This window comes from Coregonus clupeaformis, unplaced genomic scaffold, assembly GCF_020615455.1.
Source record: "Coregonus clupeaformis isolate EN_2021a unplaced genomic scaffold, ASM2061545v1 scaf0198, whole genome shotgun sequence".
NCBI lineage: Eukaryota > Metazoa > Chordata > Actinopteri > Salmoniformes > Salmonidae > Coregonus > Coregonus clupeaformis.
This window is the reverse complement of record NW_025533653.1, coordinates 453,212-460,963: the sequence shown is the minus strand read 5'-3', so window position 1 is coordinate 460,963 and position 7,752 is coordinate 453,212.

The following is a 7,752-nucleotide window of genomic DNA, read 5'->3' as shown; positions in this document are numbered from 1 at the left end:
TGGTTTAATGTTAAAGATACTCAATAAGATAAATTGTTACTAGTCATAATCCTATTCTGTTTGTTTTTCGAGACTGTTCGTCTCGAAGGGGGGATATGTCGTGTATTGGGATTATGGCTTTGTTAAATGTTTTTCTTGAAGAAATGGAATGTTGTTTATGTTAGGTCAAATGTAGCCGTTTGGAGGGTGACGTCCCAGGGGAGACTGGTGATTGGCCAGAAGAGGGAGCCACCCATCTTTTTGCATTGTTTATAAATAGGGGCTAGACTACAGAAAGGGCAGAACGGCCATTCCAATCTGAGGCGCCGTTCTCCGGGTGTCATGTCACCTGTCACTTATGCTGAAGCTTGTGATCTGAATAAACTTATGATCAAGGATTCAGTATGAGCGGACTCCTTTGTTTATCAGCAATAATTGCCACCACTCACTTGATACGACAACATGATTTTAGACCATGTTCAATGAAAACTGACAAAACATTTTATTTCACTCATCGAACACAAATATTGACTCCTGTTCTCTTCTAAAATGTCCTGTATTTGTTTTTTGTTGCGAATCCCTAAAACATGTTTTTGACCATATTCATTCAAATCTGATGTCTCCACGTATTGTCCATTCCTAGTGATCTGCTAGTTGGGTAGTGAAATTGATAAAATATGATTTTATACCATGTTCATTGAAAAACTGTTTTTAAGCATATTTCAAAGATGTGAAACACAAATACTGTGTCATTTCATCTCAGCTTCTAGAGCAGTACCCGTTTTTGGCGGGTAACTCCCTAAAACATGATTTTAGACCATGTTCAATGAAAACTGACAAAACATTTTATTTCACTCATCGAACACAAATATTGATTCTTGTTCTCTTCTTACGGTGCTGTACTAGTTTTTTGTTGAAAATAACTAAAACATGTTTTTGACCATATTCATTCAAATCTGTTGTCTCCACATATTGGCCATTACAACAAATCTGCTAGTTGAATTGTGGAAATTGATAAAATATGATTTTATACCATGTTCATTGTAAACTGTTTAAAACATATTTCCACTGCTAGTTGAAAATCACTAAAACATGTTTTTGACCATATTCATTCAAATCTGTTGTCTCCACATATTGGCCATTACAACAAATCTGCTAGTGGAATTGTGGAAATTGATAAAATATGATTTTATACCATGTTCATTGTAAAATGTTTAAAACATATTTCAAAGATTTGAAACACAAATACTCTGTCTTGTCATCTCAGCTTCTAGAGCAGTACTCGTTTTTGGCTGGTAACTCCCTAAAACATGATTTTAGACCATGTTCAATGAAAACTGACAAAACATTTTATTTCTCTCATCGAACACAAATATTGACTCCTGTTCTCTTCTTCTCTTCATATTCATTCAAATCTGATGTCTCCACATATTGTCCATTCCTAGTTATCTGCTAGTTGCGTAGTGAAATTGATAAAATATGATTTTATACCATGTTCATTGTAAATTGTTTAAAGCGTATTTCAAAGATGTGAAACACAAATACTGTGTCACGTCATCTCAGCTTCCAGAGCAGTACCCATTTTTGGCGTGTAACTCCCTAAAACATGATTTTAGACCATGTTCAATGAAAACTGTCAAAACATTTTATTTCACTCATCGAACACAAATATTGACTCCTGTTCTCTTCTTACGGTGCTGTACTAGTTTTTTGTTGACAATCACTAAAATATGTTTTTGACCATATTCATTCAAATCTGTTGTCTCCACATATTGACCATTACAACTAATCTGCTACTTGAATTGTGGAAATTGATAAAATATGATTTTATACCATGTTCATTGTAAACTGTTTAAAACATATTTCCACTGCTAGTTGAAAATCACTAAATCATGTATTTGACCATATTCATTCAAATCTGTTGTCTCCACACATTGGCCATTACAACAAATCTGCTATATGAATTGTGGAAATTGATAAAATATGATTTTATACCATGTTCATTGTAAACTGATTAAAACCTATTTCAAAGATTTGAAACACAAATACTCTGTCTTGTCATCTCAGCTTCTAGAGCAGTACTCGTTTTTGGCTGGTAACTCCCTAAAACATGATTTTAGAGCATGTTCAATGAAAACTGACAAAACATTTTATTTCACTCATTGAACACAAATATTGACTCCTGTTCTCTTCTTAAGGTCCTGTATTTGTTTTTCTTGCGAATCCCTAAAACATGTTTTTGACCATATTCATTCAAATCTGATGTCTCCACATATTGTCCATTCCTAGTTATCTGCTAGTTGCGTAGTGAAATTGATAAAATATGATTTTATACCATGTTCATTGTAAACTGTTTAAAGCGTATTTCAAAGATGTGAAAAACAAATACTGTGTCATGTCATCTCAGCTTCTAGAGCAGTACCCGTTTTTGACGGGTAACTCCCTAAAACATGATTTTAGACCATGTTCAATGAAAACTGACAAAACATTTTATTTCACTCATCGAACAAAAATATTGGCTCCTGTTCTCTTCTTACGGTGCTGTACTAGTTTTTTTGTTGAAAATCCCTAAAACATGTTTTTGACCATATTCATTCAAATCTGTTGTCTCCACATTTTGGCCATTATAACTAATCTGCTAGTTGAATTGTGGAAATTAATAAAATATTATTTCATACCATGTTCATTGTAAACTGTTTAAAATGTATTTCAAAGATGTGGAACACAAATACTGTGTCATGTCAACTCAGCTTCTAGAGCAGTACCCGTTTTTTGCGGGTAACTCCCTAAAACATGATTTTAGACCATGTTCAATGAAAACTGACAAAACATTTTATTTCACTCATCGAACACAAATATTGACTCCTTTTCTCTTCTTACGGTGCTGTACTAGTTTTTTGTTGAAAATCACTCAAATATATTTTTGACCATATTCATTCAAATCTGTTGTCTCCACATATTGACCATTACAACTAATCTGCTAGTTGAATTGTGGAAATTGATAAAATATGATTTTATACCATGTTCATTGTAAACTGTTTAAAACATATTTCCACTGTTAGTTGAAAATCACTAAAACATGTTTTTGACCATATTCATTCAAATCTGTTGTCTCCACATATTGTCCATTCCTAGTGATCTGCTAGTTGTGTTGTGAAATGGATAAAATATGATTTTATACCATGTTCATTGTAAACTGTTTAAGGCGTATTTGAAAGATGTGGAACACAAATACTGTGTCATGTCAACTCAGCTTCTAGAGCAGTACCCGTTTTTGGCGGGTAACTCCCTAAAACATGATTTTAGACCATGTTCAATGAAAACTGACAAAACATTTTATTTCACTCATCGAACACAAATATTGACTCCTGTTCTCTTCTTACGGTGCTGTACTAGTTTTTTGTTGAAAATCACTAAAACATGTTTTTTACCATATTCATTCAAATCTGTTGTCTCCACATTTTGGCCATTACAACTAATCTGCTAGTTGAATTGTGGAAATTAATAAAATATTATTTTATACCATGTTCATTGTAAACTGTTTAAAACATATTTCAAAGATGTGAAACACAAATACTGTGTCATGTCATCTTAGCTTCTAGAGCAGTACCCATTTTTGGCGTGTAACTCCCTAAAACATGATTTTAGACCATGTTCAATGAAAACTGTCAAAACATTTTATTTCACTCATCGAACACAAATATTGACTCCTGTTCTCTTTTTACGGTGCTGTACTAGTTTTTTGTTGAAAATCACTAAAACATGTTTTTGACCATATTCATTCAAATCTGTTGTCTCCACATATTGGCCATTACCACAAATCTGCTAGATGAATTGTGGAAATTGATAAAATATGATTTTATACCATGTTCATTTTAAACTGATTAAAACATATTTCAAAGATTTGAAACACAAATACTCTGTCTTGTCATCTCAGCTTCTAGAGCAGTACTCGTTTTTGGCTGGTAACTCCCTAAAACATGATTTTAGAGCATGTTCAATGAAAACTGACAAAACATTTTATTTCACTCATTGAACACAAATATTGACTCCTGTTCTCTTCTTAAGGTCCTGTATTTGTTTTTGTTGCGAATCCCTACAACATGTTTTTGACCATATTCATTCAAATCTGACGTCTCCACATATTGTCCATTCCTAGTTATCTGCTATTTGCGTAGTGAAATTGATAAAATATGATTTTATACCATGTTCATTGTAAACTGTTTAAAGCGTATTTCAAAGATGTGAAACACAAATACTGTGTCATGTAATCTCAGCTTCTAGAGCAGTACCCATTTTTGACGGGTAACTCCCTAAAACATGATTTTAGAGCATGTTCAATGAAAACTGACAAAACATTTTATTTCACTCATTGAACACAAATATTGACTCCTGTTCTCTTCTTAAGGTCCTGTATTTGTTTTTCTTGCGAATCCCTAAAACATGTTTTTGACCATATTCATTCAAATCTGATGTCTCCACATATTGTCCATTCCTAGTTATCTGCTAGTTGCGTAGTGAAATTGATAAAATATGATTTTATACCATGTTCATTGTAAACTGTTTAAAGCGTATTTCAAAGATGTGAAAAACAAATACTGTGTCATGTCATCTCAGCTTCTAGAGCAGTACCCGTTTTTGACGGGTAACTCCCTAAAACATGATTTTAGACCATGTTCAATGAAAACTGACAAAACATTTTATTTCACTCATCGAACAAAAATATTGGCTCCTGTTCTCTTCTTACGGTGCTGTACTAGTTTTTTGTTGAAAATCACTAAAACATGTTTTTGACCATATTCATTCAAATCTGTTGTCTCCACATTTTGGCCATTACAACTAATCTGCTAGTTGAATTGTGGAAATTAATAAAATATTATTTCATACCATGTTCATTGTAAACTGTTTAAAATGTATTTCAAAGATGTGGAACACAAATACTGTGTCATGTCAACTCAGCTTCTAGAGCAGTACCCGTTTTTTGCGGGTAACTCCCTAAAACATGATTTTAGACCATGTTCAATGAAAACTGACAAAACATTTTATTTCACTCATCGAACACAAATATTGACTCCTTTTCTCTTCTTACGGTGCTGTACTAGTTTTTTGTTGAAAATCACTCAAATATATTTTTGACCATATTCATTCAAATCTGTTGTCTCCACATATTGACCATTACAACTAATCTGCTAGTTGAATTGTGGAAATTGATAAAATATGATTTTATACCATGTTCATTGTAAACTGTTTAAAACATATTTCCACTGTTAGTTGAAAATCACTAAAACATGTTTTTGACCATATTCATTCAAATCTGTTGTCTCCACATATTGTCCATTCCTAGTGATCTGCTAGTTGTGTTGTGAAATGGATAAAATATGATTTTATACCATGTTCATTGTAAACTGTTTAAGGCATATTTGAAAGATGTGGAACACAAATACTGTGTCATGTCAACTCAGCTTCTAGAGCAGTACCCGTTTTTGGCGGGTAACTCCCTAAAACATGATTTTAGACCATGTTCAATGAAAACTGACAAAACATTTTATTTCACTCATCGAACACAAATATTGACTCCTGTTCTCTTCTTACGGTGCTGTACTAGTTTTTTTGTTGAAAATCACTAAAACATGTTTTTACCATATTCATTCAAATCTGTTGTCTCCACATTTTGGCCATTACAACTAATCTGCTAGTTGAATTGTGGAAATTAATAAAATATTATTTTATACCATGTTCATTGTAAACTGTTTAAAACATATTTCAAAGATGTGAAACACAAATACTGTGTCATGTCATCTTAGCTTCTAGAGCAGTACCCATTTTTGGCGTGTAACTCCCTAAAACATGATTTTAGACCATGTTCAATGAAAACTGTCAAAACATTTTATTTCACTCATCGAACACAAATATTGACTCCTGTTCTCTTTTTACGGTGCTGTACTAGTTTTTTGTTGAAAATCACTAAAACATGTTTTTGACCATATTCATTCAAATCTGTTGTCTCCACATATTGGCCATTACCACAAATCTGCTAGATGAATTGTGGAAATTGATAAAATATGATTTTATACCATGTTCATTTTAAACTGATTAAAACATATTTCAAAGATTTGAAACACAAATACTCTGTCTTGTCATCTCAGCTTCTAGAGCAGTACTCGTTTTTGGCTGGTAACTCCCTAAAACATGATTTTAGAGCATGTTCAATGAAAACTGACAAAACATTTTATTTCACTCATTGAACACAAATATTGACTCCTGTTCTCTTCTTAAGGTCCTGTATTTGTTTTTGTTGCGAATCCCTACAACATGTTTTTGACCATATTCATTCAAATCTGACGTCTCCACATATTGTCCATTCCTAGTTATCTGCTATTTGCGTAGTGAAATTGATAAAATATGATTTTATACCATGTTCATTGTAAACTGTTTAAAGCGTATTTCAAAGATGTGAAACACAAATACTGTGTCATGTAATCTCAGCTTCTAGAGCAGTACCCATTTTTGACGGGTAACTCCCTTAAAACATGATTTTAGACCATGTTCAATGAAAACTGACAAAACATTTTATTTCACTCATCGAACAAAAATATTGGCTCTTGTTCTCTTCTTACGGTGCTGTACTAGTTTTTTGTTGAAAATAACTAAAACATGTTTTTGACCATATTCATTCAAATCTGTTGTCTCCACATATTGGCCATTACAACAAATCTGCTAGTTGAATTGTGGAAATTGATAAAATATGATTTTATACCATGTTCATTGTAAGCTGTTTAAAACATATTCCCACTGCTAGTTGAAAATCACTAAAACATGTTTTTGACCATATTCATTCAAATCTGTTGTCTCCACATATTGGCCATTACAACAAATCTGCTAGTGGAATTGTGGAAATTGATAAAATATGATTTTATACCATGTTCATTGTAAAATGTTTAAAACATATTTCAAAGATTTGAAACACAAATACTCTGTCTTGTCATCTCAGCTTCTAGAGCAGTACTCGTTTTTGGCTGGTAACTCCCTAAAACATGATTTTAGACCATGTTCAATGAAAACTGACAAAACATTTTATTTCTCTCATCGAACACAAATATTGACTCCTGTTCTCTTCTTCTCTTCATATTCATTCAAATCTGATGTCTCCACATATTGTCCATTCCTAGTTATCTGCTAGTTGCGTAGTGAAATTGATAAAATATGATTTTATACCATGTTCATTGTAAACTGTTTAAAGCGTATTTCAAAGATGTGAAACACAAATACTGTGTCACGTCATCTCAGCTTCCAGAGCAGTACCCATTTTTGGCGTGTAACTCCCTAAAACATGATTTTAGACCATGTTCAATGAAAACTGTCAAAACATTTTATTTCACTCATCGAACACAAATATTGACTCCTGTTCTCTTCTTACGGTGCTGTACTAGTTTTTTGTTGACAATCACTAAAATATGTTTTTGACCATATTCATTCAAATCTGTTGTCTCCACATATTGACCATTACAACTAATCTGCTACTTGAATTGTGGAAATTGATAAAATATGATTTTATACCATGTTCATTGTAAACTGTTTAAAACATATTTCCACTGCTAGTTGAAAATCACTAAATCATGTATTTGACCATATTCATTCAAATCTGTTGTTTCCACATATTGGCCATTACAAATAAATCTGCTAGATGAATTGTGGAAATTGATAAAATATGATTTTATACCATGTTCATTGTAAAATAATTAAATCCTATTTCAAAGATTTGAAACACAAATA